The 14,191-nt window shown below is 29.7% G+C and overlaps 1 protein-coding gene across 4 annotated transcripts in view; it reads right to left on the reverse strand.

Annotated features, from left to right (window-relative positions):
- lov (BTB/POZ domain-containing jim lovell protein) overlaps positions 1 to 14,191 on the reverse strand; it is a 640,300-nt gene that overhangs the window by 10,175 nt on the left and 615,934 nt on the right. The window contains exon 1 of one of the 4 annotated variants that reach the window (XM_076408323.1): positions 8,203 to 8,285. The exons of 2 other annotated variants lie outside the window; for them this stretch is intronic. The gene's annotated coding sequence lies outside the window, so the exon portion shown is untranslated. Of the gene's footprint in view, positions 1 to 7,701; positions 7,845 to 8,202; positions 8,286 to 14,191 lie in introns of those variants that run through there. One more of the 4 variants, XM_076408314.1, reaches the window with a different exon arrangement.

The following is a 14,191-nucleotide window of genomic DNA, read 5'->3' on the forward strand; positions in this document are numbered from 1 at the left end:
TTAATATATTGGTTAATAAAAAGTGTGCACAGCACAGCACAGATATTCACTAATTTTGTCTAATTTGCACTACTATTATTAATTCAAATATAATTGAAAACTGGTGCTTTCAAAAATATTGATGTGATTTTAAAAATAACTTCGTGAAAAATAAAAACTTATAAATTAAGATTCCACATTAGATATTATTTAAAAGATTATTTACATTATAGTTCTTTGACATCTCCGAGAACATTCCCAACATTTCCATGGTTATGGAAAATTAATAAGAGAAAATGATAAAAAGCAAGTTTTTAATTGAAATTATCCTTAATATAGTATCACAGGCAATACAAGCAATTCAAAAAAAAATTAAGTATTATTTCCATTGGATATTTTCAACATTTATATTTCGTTTTATTTTCCACTAGTAATATAAAATAATTCAATTTATCTTGTAGTTTATTCACTCGATAATATTAAGAAATTGTTTCAAACAAACTGAAAACAAAACGACTAGTACTAGTTAATAAACACGGCCACCCGCAACCCAATATTTTCAAATTTTAAACGTTAATTTCTAACATAATTTAAATTGATAACATATCAACATATACTTTATGTAATTGTAAGTATAAGATATAGTGCAAGTTGGCATTGTCATTCAATGATAAAATATATCTATAATAACCCAACAAGATATCAATTATAATATTGTAATAGCTCAATCAGAAATGTTAAAAAAAAACACATATTTCGCATGCTGGTATGAAGTGAATTTTAATAATTCCCAATAAAAAGCCTTTAATGATATGCGGAAAATCGAGGTCTTGTGATGAAGAAAGTATTTGCTAGGAAACATAATGGTAAAGTAGTACGCAAAGTGTAACGAAAGCCACAATAGAGTGGAATAAAACGACTGTGTAATAGCTATGTCAAATTAATAAACAGTGTTGTGAGTAAAGAGTGTATTAAATGGCTGAACATGCCTTTTTATTGCATTTTCCATATAATCGAGAGGAAAAACTGTTGTAAATTTGTCACTAATAACCAGTAAGTAAATAAAAGTAGCAATCGCGAAAAGTTATATAGCAACTTTCTATAGGGGTATTATGCATTTGTTTAATGATTGTTGACTTGATAATAGCCAAATTCAGAAACTTTTACGCCTTCCAGTAAATATATTACTAACTATTGACTCAGTTCATGTTTTTAGTAGTTAAAAATACATTTGTTTCAGAGCGAAATGAATGAAGAGTATCTTTAATTTTTTGATGCAATCCAAGTTTATAGTTTATTAATTATATTTTCTTATAGAGTTATTGGTTTATTGTATATAATTTTTATATAGGACCATCGATATTATTTGATATTTTGTAATGTTAATGATATGTAAGTATATGTTCAGTATGGATTAATTCATTACTGTTTTAAGGTTCTAATAGTTGAGATAAACAAGTAGAATTAATAAAAGTAAGTAAATAAATAATTAAAAGTGATACAAAGTGTACCTTGACAAACAATTTAAGGCAATATTTTTGACGTTCCTCTGAGAAAAAGTAGTTAAAGCGGAGAAAATAATTAATACAGAATTGTTCGCATATATTATTTATCTCCTCTACCAACATAATTATTTTAATAAAAGTGTAGAATTATTAAGGATAGGTATAAAGATTTATGGAATAAAAATAACTTAACCATAAATAAATTCAACTGTTTCATATAGTTGTGGATTTGTTTTTAATAAATGTATCTAAGAAACCGGATTATCAATTGTTATAGCAACCATATTCAAGATTAATTGACGAATGTTATTGGACGGTTCAATTCAATAACTCATAAATTAAAAAAAAACTCAGTCCTAATACTTTTTATTTTTGTTGTGAAAAGGTGAACGTCGCCTTTCGGTAATATTATGCGGTTTTAATCGTGCCTATTAAGCCGAAACACGTTTCTACATTTTGAATTGAGGAGAACGAAAATTGATTATTTCGTTAAAAAAAAGCCAACAATGTACAACATGAAAACGTCTAATGACCCTTATGGTCATCACACAAATCATGTAAACAATTAAACGATCAAAATTCCTATTAAATTTGAAGAACAGAGCTCATACAGTGGTCACGAATGTTTTAGGGTCATTCTCCAAAGGTAATAAATTTTAGGCATAATTTAATTTTGTCCAGCGATAATTGCTACGCTATTTATTATGTTTTAACCTTTGAATAACATGTATTTTAGTTGCCTGGTTGGAGTCTATCTAGACTGAATACCTACCGACTGGGGAGTGACGAAATGAGTACTTGCTCGTCCCTGGAAAGATTCATGCTCTGAGTGGAATTCGAACTTGCAAATGCCATAAGAACATACTTTTAGAACGCGTTTTACACACTTTTTAATTTAAAATTAATTTAAATGATAATTTGTTGTTTGGAGAGGTATTCTCTATATTACTCAAAAATTTATTTTTTATTATCAGTAATTATATAATTATAATTGAGTCCTTACGTATTTCTTGAATCTTATTTTGAACCCTTCACGTGAGAGATCGACTCTGTTGGAGAAGTTAGCATGGAGGCCATTATTTAAACCAACGAAATAATGACTACATCAGAATTAAACTATTATCCATCGTTTAGAATATAGTCTTCCCAATAAGCTCATCTCGAATGCTCAAGCTCTTTGGTCTGAAATTTCTAGAAGAAGCTCGTCCACTTCTTTTAAAAAAACTGGCATTTGAAAGGATGTGATTTTTGAATGTGTTTAATGTTAGTTGTTCATGTCATATGATACTCAAGGTGTTGATTAAGTAATATGGTATTAATTTGTAACGTCTTACTTTTTAAAAGAAATATTGCTCTGAAGTTTATGTACATTTTTTCATATTGGAGACTATTTTGATGAATTAAATATATGACGAATGTATTTTAAAAGGAAGTAATAAATTAAGTTATTTTTTTGTTTTATTTAGAATAGAAACGCCATAATTTAACTCGTATTTATACAACGGTAAGAAACGTAATATTTGTCATTTCTGTTGCTGAAATGTCTAGCAATGTACAACCATAAAATTGATTTATTGTAATTGACTTTTTTTTGTGGAATTACCCGATGCAAACATGCAAAGGCGAACGTCGCGTGCGTATGTGACATATTGGACCAGGCACGTACGAAAACATTTAGGGTGTAGAGAAAGGATCTCTGCAACGTGGTGGGTTCCCAAAGGGGGACGCCGAAACTACCCTTAACGAGGGCCGAAACAAGAAATGCGTAATGGGCAAAATTAAAACAGAATCGCGAATTTCCGTCGCGTCATCGGCGGCGTCAGATTGTTTTGCAGATTGACAAAATTCGATTTATTTGAATCGCGTGTATAAATAAATACATAAAATGTTAATCATCTATCTAATGCAACTTCCAATTTACGATAATTTACCATAATTTGTCTTTTTTATTCATTTTACCAAGAAAAGGTTTATCTGGCCTGGACCTAGTGGTTCACGTGGCTTCTCGGCATTGCGTTCGATTGGCGAATGACTAACTTAGAGGTCATCCCAGAATACATCTGTAGAACTTCAGTAACGCAATGATCCTTAACGATACCTTATCTAGAAGGACCAATTGGTCCTTACTTAATCTTTGAAGGTTGCTGTGCACTCTTCATTTCTCTTAAGATCAATTCATTAGACTTCGGATTTATAATGCAGGTGGGTGTCTTTCCTCATGTCTTCTTATAAATCTCCCGGTTTCTTCACTGATAAATACAATTCTATGGATGGATGCACGTTATTTCTTAGAATTTTGTTACAAAACATCTGCATTATATTTATAATCTTTCCAATAAAACAGCCAACTCACGTCATCAAGTGACTGACGTCAGTACGTCGCAATATTGCAGTATCAGCTTTAACTTTTTGACTAATTGTCACTGTTGTTTTGAATTTTGCATACATTTAACAACATGCCTTACCAGAACCAAACCCAGTCGAATTTTATGAGCTGAGTTGGTGATATGTTGCAAAGTATCAGACAGCATTCTGTCTCTTTAACTAGTATAAGATGATAAGAAAAAATCAGCTTCTAGTGTAAAACGAATTTAGCATTTTGGCAAACGGCAATTGGCAGTATATTCGATATCTATCTATTGGGATCTTCTCCAGACCAACCAATACATCTATAGTTAAATTCCACTTTTATTCATACTGTTAATACTCATTTCGTTTTGCATCAATATTGATCTGGAGATACTTAGCGTTGTAATCATGTTATATGACAGCATTCGTTGACATTTATTCCCTAGGTCTGAGCTGTGGTATCTGGTTTCAGGTTGCTTCTTCGCTATTGCCTCCAGTAGCATGCATTTTATGAGATAGAGGCAATTTCCGTTTGTGGTATATCGCGTGGTGTATTTATGCGGTACTCCTCAGTACTCCTAGTTTCTTTCATTGTTGATTAGACTTGTTTCTATTGAGAAATTGTGGTATTTCTTAGTGATTGTTACTTTGTAAATTATTATAACAATGACGTTTTTAAGTGATTTTAGTGATTAAACCACTTTCGGCTTTGCTGGTATTATTATTCTCAATCATAAATAAGTAGGATATTGGTAAACCAATGCTTAATATCTAATTAAACGTTATAGGTAACCGGAAAGAACAACCGTATTTATCGTTACTTTTTAAATGAAATCAAGGATTAAATAGTTTTTATATTTGATATATGTTTACTGGGTTCTGCAGTAGATCAATTTTCAAATGTTGCCCTGTCAACTGTTTAACGTCACGTGCATAAAAAACACCCTATGGAAGTTAATATTATCGACATAATAAGGAAATATCAACACAAATACAAGAAAGGATATTTTATATCGTCAGTTAAATGGTAATAAACTACCGGTATATTAAAACGCCGACGAATTTATCAAAAAATCAACCCCAACCGAACTAAAATATTGTTAAAGTCATATTATTCCGACGATAACGTTTAGTTTCTACAACGAAACTTAGAACTAAAGTTTAAGTAACTTTATAGACCTCGATAAAATTAATATTTATGTTTATTTGTGGATTTCGTGTGGTGAGGTCCGCTTAAAATATGTAAATAATTCAAATGCTTGTAGAGGTCCTAATTTATGTCGGAATTCTCCTTGTTCATAATTAGAAAATTGTACTTACGTGTCTGGGTGGATTTATGGTTATGTCGGCTATGTGGAGGTGCCAAGAACCAATTTATCCATTTTTTACGGCGTTTTTGTCTTTAAACAAACATTATTAAAATCATTTCTCATTTACCTCGTTTTATTATTTACCTAGTTTTATTAATAAACCTTTATTATCATGTTTAATGATTCGCAAATATAATAAATTATATCAATCAAGCAAATCATGAGAGTCATGTTTAAATTATTAGCTGAAAATATTTATTGAACTGAAATATTTTTGAATAAATCAATTAAATTAATCTGCGTTTGGTATGATAGTCGGTATTCTTATTATAATATTACATATTCGCAGAGAAACTCATATGTAGTGTTTTATATGATGTAAAGATATAAAAATTGATCGAGAAAAATCAGTTAGTAGCTAAATTGAGAATCTAAAAAAAAAACTGGTTGAAATGTATTTATTAAACAATTTTGGATATTCCGTTTTTAGTTTTCTGAATTTCCATTATGAGAAATAGCACCATTTAGTTGGTTTATTTTATCCAAATATGAGTCTAAAATTGTAAAACCAACGCTAATCTATAATTAGACAAAAATATAAAATAATATTCTATTCCTTGATGGCCAGTCGATCTTATCGTTTCTAAGATATGTACTATATACATAGTTTGTTGTGAGTTGAGGAAAATAAATTACTAATGGTATTAATTTAACCTAGAAGGCCCTTCATTAGAAGATGAGAACAATAGATATCGCTCACATGCAATGAATATAAGCTTAACAAGGTTTCTCGCGTGTGTGAAAGCTCATAAGACGTATATAAAGTATTTTCGGTTTCTTTCTTTTTACATGCATGCACGTATATTGTGATAAACATAAATGACCATGCCACGAAATGGAACGTGTTCAGAGGCGTACGTTCCAATTATAACAAAAAGAATATTCGTTATGTGAAGCAAAATAGCTCTGCTGTACGTATAACATAATACTGTTTTTTTCTTCTTTTGGAATGCTACTGTAAACGTCGAGATTGGTCCGATAATATGCTACGTGTAAGAGTAGTGACGTGTTGAATCCCGTCTGTTTATTTTTGTCCAATATAAGTACCGTGCCGTCCATGTTAAACAGAAAAAAATCAGAAATAAACATGCAATTCTTACATTTATTTTACATATATTTGGCACTTACTAAAATATCTACGTTGATAATATCGCTCAAGAATATATACGTATGATAATGTTGAGGAAGGGAGCAAATTAGAAATTGCGAGATGTTTATCATGAAATAAAACCTTTCACCTTACCGAACACATTTCTTTTTCGTTATTTTAAAGATTGATTTTTATAAATTGAGCAACAATAACATGAGATTCATTACAACTTTATGTCAATAAGTTAATATTTCTTTACTTTTATTGAATTAATACACTAATGCAAGTAATGATTTGTGTGGGATTTTTTAGAATTCTTAAACACGTTGTTTATTTTCTACTGAATATGTTATATAAAAATATATCAAAATCGACAATACTACAAGGGATTTAATTGAATTATTTTTAATAAATGAACCTAGTTGTTTTGACTATGAATAATTAATTTATATATAAAGTAATTATTATATACTGAAAAGTAATTATAAAATTCCCATTAATTAATGAATTAATTAAAAATATGAATTGAATATTAATTCAATAAAATGAAATTATGTTCATACAAAATGTTATTATTTAAAATTAGTTTTGTTTAGACTTACTAGTGTGCTTATGTTAGATATTAGTACATGTTCTGTTCAATTATAATTATAAGAACGATAATATTGGTTCGTAAAATAAGTAGGCCGTTATATATTTTTGAATTATTTTACATAGTCAAGACTTCGTCACTAGGATTTAATTAAAAATATTTAACAGCTTTTAATTCAGATAAAATTTCCATGAGTAACGTGCATTTTAAAACAATTTTTTGATAAATAGCGATAGAGTAAATTATATTATCGAAAGGTGAAATTTTACTAACTAATTAAGGACATTTAAGATAAAGAATTAAATACGTATAAATTACTAGTGCGTTTATATTAGTTATTATTATATATTGTGTTCAATGCTATATATTTTTAAATTATTTTACATAAACAATTCTTGATAAGTAGGAATTAATTAAAAATATTTAACAGCCCTTTAATTTGGATAAATTTTCTATAAATAACGTGCATTTTATTTTGAAACTATATTTTGGTAAAGAATGATAAGATATTATTTACTCATAAGAAGACCAATTAAAGATAGTTAAATTAAAGGATTAAATACATAACATATATAACTTTCAGAATTACAGAACGTTAAACTGATGTTATAATTCAAATAATTTTTAATTTTTAACTTAAATTTAAGGATTCTTTAATAGAGTAGGACATAATAAATATAGGCTGAACTATAATAATTGAACAATATTCTCGTAGTAAAGATTGTTTATGTTGATGCATTTTTTTCTGGGTGGTATTTCGATGAAACCAACAAATAATTTCGAAGGAACGAGCAAATATCGACGTGAATTACTTACCAGAAAAATAACGAAGCACGACATAATTTTAACGCAACAAATAACTACAAACAAACAGAACAAAAATAACAATAGCGGTGGTGTGGAAGGATGCGGCCCCTTGCAATAAACAAATCGCGATACGGTCGCCGTTATGGTGAAGATTTCCGTGTGTTGTGTTGACGATGGCAATTTCAGCGAGAGAAAAAAAATAATAATAGTGGCGCCAAGTGGCACGTGTGCCGCGACCAATGGGAGCGCGGCATCGGGATTGTTATTGCAAAGGAAGGCACGTTTGCGGAAACGCGCGGACGGTAAACGACGAGGGCGACCGGGGGCCGCCCCGGCCGGCCACTACACACACTCACACACGCCGAAACTAAAGAAGGAGCCCGCGAACGTGGCCTCTGACAGCGCATATTCCCTCCACACACACACAGACACACACACATACACAGACAGAGAGGTACACACGCATTCACATGGCACATACACACGCAGGAGGGTCGGTATGGCGCGCACCTGATGTCGTTCCGCTCGTCGGCAGGATGACGTTTTCTTCGAGGGGTTGAAAGTCCGACTGTGTTCAAAAATATGCCGACTAGCAATGGACGCATAATTCCCGTTTCGCTGTTAATGAATCCGATTAGACAAAGCTTCGTGAGCGGCCAAGACGCAAGCGCCTCGCTTCCCCTCTCGCAAGACTGCCCCCACCCCGTCTTTACTCTTACTGTTTTACCCTTAGATATAAATTAAGGGGCGGCGTGTATTTAGAATCACACACGCTGCTCTACCCTCTCTCTCGACTCGCCGACCACTAATTACTCGAAATAAGGACGGCGCGCTTCTTTTCCTCTCCTTCTGCTTTGCATAAATGCACTAAGAAATCATCCGCACGCCGGCAGGCTTTCTTTTTATGAGACGCCCTTCTTTTTCACCCTTCGTACACTCTTTCCTTTTTCTTATTTCGCTAAACAAAACTCGCAACCCCTTCCTCCCACGGCCTGTCCCTCTCTCTGTTCGCCGTTCTTTCGTCTCGTTTCTTTCTCCACCATCGTTTTTAACGAACCTTCACTTAAATCACAACTTTATATTTCAATACTCAAACTTTTCTACCAACTTTCCAACAACTATCAGCGAACTTATTTTTTATGTCGATTGTATTTAATTATAAATAAAATCCTACTTAATAATAGTTCAGGTAAAATATTGTGTTGTGCATTTTGATTTGAAGTGTAAGAACTGTTCTGAATTATTGAACGCCAAACAGTGGGAATTAGTCGTGAAATATTTTGGTAATGTTTTTAATTAGTTTCTATTTTAATTTGGTAATTTACTATTAGTGCTTTTTTCTACCGATAATCTAAATAAATCATTATATTCTATGTATTTTATGGTATTAATTTGAAAAAATCTCAAGAAAATGTTTAATTAAATTAATTAATTTGATGTATTTAAGTTCGTTATCACATAATTTAAATTTCTTTGCGGTATGTTTTAAAATCTCTGTCAATAAATATTCCAGAATATTTAATTAAACTATTAAAATGTTGTAAATATCCCATATTAAATTGTTATATTAGTTTAGAATGTGTGTTTATTTTAACGTGGAAACGTTTCTAATTAATTTAGGCTTAAATTGTTATATATTGTATGTTACTATTATAAATTAAGATCTAATTATTGTAATTAAATGATTCTTGGAAATATACTTAGCGTGACAATAAATAAATGCAATAGATATAATTTGGACTTTTTTTAAATCAACTGGGTATACTTTAGACGGATAGATTCTATAGATAAATTTGTGTAGAATATATATAGCGTAATAAAAGGCATGTTTTGTCTCACGAAGACTATTTTATTTCATATAATATTATTTTAAAATCAATACGTTGCCTTTGTCGCTTAATATTATGGTTTTGTCGAATATCAGAATCAATCCGATAAATTCGGTTATATTTCAAGAATGGACGGGTAATGACATACTACTACCCTATCTGAGAGGATGATAATCCTGCAGCGGGAACGGAGCTGCCACGCGACTATCCTGCTGCTGGAGGTTTCGGGCCGATATCAAAACAATGTTGTACAAACAGGGACAATTTCGGAATGAATTTTCCGATTCGGAAAATGTATACACATTTAAAGATAAACAAGAAACATCAGCATGTCCTAATTTTGTTTATCGTTGACAAGTTGACAAGAAACGTAATTTAAATTAATGTCTAATCAATTTTATGATTAATTAAACTCATAACAAAAATATTTACTGATGTTTTTGCATAAAATAAGTTGCAAAAATATTGTAATATGACTGAACATATATCTTTTTTCCTACTGAAAAATTGCAGCCTAATTTTATATTTACGGAGGACATTTTGAAACTCGAAATAAAATTGAAAAAGGTCGTAATTCTAAATTAACATTTTTTTAATGTTCATTTTATTGGTATTTATTTTATGTCAATCCAATTTAATTATTTAATATTGATTTCGTTCATGAGTAAATATTAGTAATTTCTATAGATAATGTGTAAGAATTATTAAGAGTTGTAATCGTTTATTCTAAAATCTTGACTTTTGTAAGGTAGACTTTAAATCCTATGCATTTCTAGATACTATAGGGTAATCTAACATTTTTTAGTCTTAGCTGCATAATAATGAAATATTAATACTTAGTAACTTTTTTTCTTCTGAGTTTCACATAAATTTGGCAAAATTATGTAATTCTAAAAAAGCTAAATATAGTTCTGTAAATATTTCAGGGTGTATCTACATTATATGCTATATACAAGATCAAATTACAACAGCACTCTTAGCACAAGATGTCATGAGGTATTTGACAACATTATACCTCAGGCATAAATATCAAAAACTTTCAAGCATTTTTCTCACGTGAATATTGATGATGAAGTAAAATGTATATATTGTTGATGTATGGTAAAGTTTGAAATGCATATTTTTCTATGATCTGTTCAAACCTATGATTTTAATAAACTAAGGCATACCACATTTGACAAAAGACATTTATAGATATTTAATTACTTTTGTAAAATATTTTGTATTATTATAAATATTATATTGACATATAATTCATAAAGATATTTTACTAGAATATAGCGAAATATATAAGTCAAAGACCTTTTTAACGAAGTTCTTTAATTAAAATTTGAAATCAAATAATGTCGAAGGCCCATCATGACAATGCGAAAAAACGATCGATGACTAAAAAGACAAAAGGATTCTTTTACTGCTTGATAAATTATCTTATCGTTATGGATTGGTCAAGCAGATCTGACGGAAGACCTTATTAGAAAAAAGAGATGACCGTTAAGAAGCTAATGAAGCAAACAAGTTATGTATGGATTTAGTTACTCGTAACTATCTACCAATTTTACCAATGCTGAACTGATCGCAAAACCAAAACTGTTCTATTATCTTCCCATTAGCTAAATAAATAATTTCGTATCATTATTGTCCACGATTACTTTGCGAATTATATGTTCTAATGATTAAATACACGGTGATATTGAGTTATATCGCGTTTATATATATAACAGCTAAATTATTTCGCTCCCTTTAAATAAAATAAAACCACGTAAAGCAAACGTGTGATATTTAAACTTAAAGCAAACCCTCCGGAAAGTTTGTGTGAAACGGGAGATTAAGAGAAAATGTCACAAGAGAAAGAAAACGTTCTTCTTAATAAATATACGTACGAGAACAATAAGACAACTTTGCGAAATTAAATTATCCTATTTTAAATATACAATATGTGGGTATGTCTGTTCCTGCGCTTAATCTTAAGTTAGATTAAAACTAGAATGTCTCGGGTGGTGCAGTTTTCTTCACTAGTCAATTCGTATCCGTTTTGTTGATACAGAATTAATATTGTTTGATTTTCATCATCTCCATTTCTTGGTAGTGCTGGTTTCTAATGCATGCAAAGGAATGTAATGAGCCTCTATTTTGTTATAGACAAAGGATATTAACTTGCTTCAGATATTCAAAAAATTATTAATGGGGCCATTTTTGACGTCTCGTTCTAGAAGTTTGCTTTCTGGTCTTTAATACATCCGCATATTGTATCTATGATAATTGGTAGATTTAGTACCCAGTGATTATTTTTTAGATAAAATATAAGTCGATGAAAAGTTTTATGAGACATTATCGAAATGATTTGACCAATCATAGCTTTTAGAGTTAACGCGATAAAAAAAAAACTTGGCGTCTTGAAATATTGCCAATAACTTATCTCAGCATTCCAACTTTTTTTTAAATTCAACTGATACATTTATAGATGTTACATTTAGAGTTAATTTTATTAAATGTAGTTTTGGTAAGTTTACTGAATGGCGACTGAATCTAATTTGGAAATGTTTTCATGATAATGGTACAGTAGATTACCATATTACCATGTAAGTTAATAAGTTTCTTAACCCTTGCATTCTCAAGAAATGTAGTCTTAATGAATCGGAGATTTTCTTGTCAATAGCAATAAGTTACTTATGCACTAAAATATGATTATGGTGGCTAGTATTAGTACGAATTGTTTGTTTCCATATTTGTTGATATATTTCTTGTTTCATATAACGATATGTATGTCAGGATCATTCATTCACATAATTGTGAGGAGGTTGGTTTGTATTTTGCTTGGTTGGTTTTCATTTTCTTCCAATCACTCCATTAATATATTAAGTGTTAGTGAATAAAATTCAGATTTTTAATTAATAATTTTAGCTTTTACTATTCGAATCTTTATATTGTATTAATTAAAACCATTTGATTTATATTAATTAGAATGTTCCTACTAAATATCATATTTCTCAAATATAGCTCAAAATCTATCTACTAAATTGACAAACTTCAAAAAAGAAGAAGACTGTGCTGTATACTATGATTGAAATTAACTGCATTTTCTGACTATAAGGAATACTCTTAACGAGATAATTTTTATATATAAAAACAAAAAAGCCAAATAGCGTTGCCAATATAAATTAAAATACTTATGGATACTAAAATAAAGATATTTTTAAAAGCAAAAGTTTAATTGAATTTTTTTATATGTAAACTAAATATTAAAAGTATTACTTTTCCTGTTTATTATCGGAATATTTTTTGTTTTTTTTTAATTTTCTATTTTACAGTTCAATCATTTTTTTAAATCTCGATCATTTTTATTTGTACAATTTGTTGGTATAATGCAAAACTACCGCGAAATAACGATTTATTTGATAGTAATTATTTTCACCGACAATTTAACCGTAAATTCGAACAATACATATTCAATGAAACAGAAAGAAGCAATCATCAAGATAAATAATGGTGAATGAATTCAACACCGACTACTTACGACTGTGAGAAAATTTAAAAATCCGAAAAAAGTGTGTACTTTCTCCAATTGCAGAGCACCAAACAATCACAAAATGAACAAAATCGGACTTTTTTCCGTTTACGCGAGATACGAATCGTACCCGACGAGATGTTCAACCTACCGATAACATGACAATGACTAACTTCAATCTCGGAAAGTTGTTGATTTATCGGTTTATCCTTTCTACTTCGGTACTTCGGTCTCTTTCTCTAATTGTGCCCTAAGACTTTGCATTTCAGCTCGGTCATTGTCGGTTTAAGGTAAACGGACAGAGATGGTACGTTACTAGAACGATTTTGGGGGAGTGGTCTCACAGGGTAGTAATGTTTATGAGTACTATTTTTGATGAATGTTATGTTCGTTTAATAAATGTTGGCGGGAAAAATATGCATGCCATAATATAATATCTCCTATTAGTAGTAAAAATTAAATTTCGTTGAATTTTATTATATCAACCTTTGTAGTTATTTGTTTTCTGTTGTTCCATTACTAATTTTTTACTTTATTTGTACCTATTCTATATTTTTTATTGAATACAATATATGCTTATATTTAGTAAGTGTACACACAGTTAAATAATATTAGCTTTTCTGGGCTATGTAAACATGCTTACGGATACTAGTATTTTTATTGGTACTATAAACATCATTTATGATAAAGGCTACCTATGTTGCCGACCAATAGAACTATAATTTTAAATAAACTTAAATTATGTCGAAAATTTAACAAGAAGTTTTTGTAAATATTTATTTAAATCTAATTTTAGAGTTGTATTTTTTATGGTAGTTTTTATTACATATGAACACATAATATAAAATATGTTTATGTTATTATTATTATTGGTACTATAAACATCATTTATGATAAAGTCTACCTATGTTGCCGACCAATGATATTTCAATCAACTAATTAAACATTATAGTATTATAATTTTAAATAAACTTAAATTTTGTCGAAAATTTAATAAGAAGTAATTGTAAATATTTATTTATAACTAATTTTAGAGTTGTATTTGTTGATGATAATTTTTATTACATATAAACTCATAATATTAATATACAATATGTTTATGTTTAGGTAAATAATTTATATTTATTTTAATGTTAGTATTTTTTAGCGTAATTAATAATTACAA

This window comes from Rhynchophorus ferrugineus, unplaced genomic scaffold (genome assembly GCF_030347505.1).
Source record: "Rhynchophorus ferrugineus isolate W39M unplaced genomic scaffold, kcgeb_rfMv2 rfM1, whole genome shotgun sequence".
Lineage (NCBI taxonomy): Eukaryota > Metazoa > Arthropoda > Insecta > Coleoptera > Curculionidae > Rhynchophorus > Rhynchophorus ferrugineus.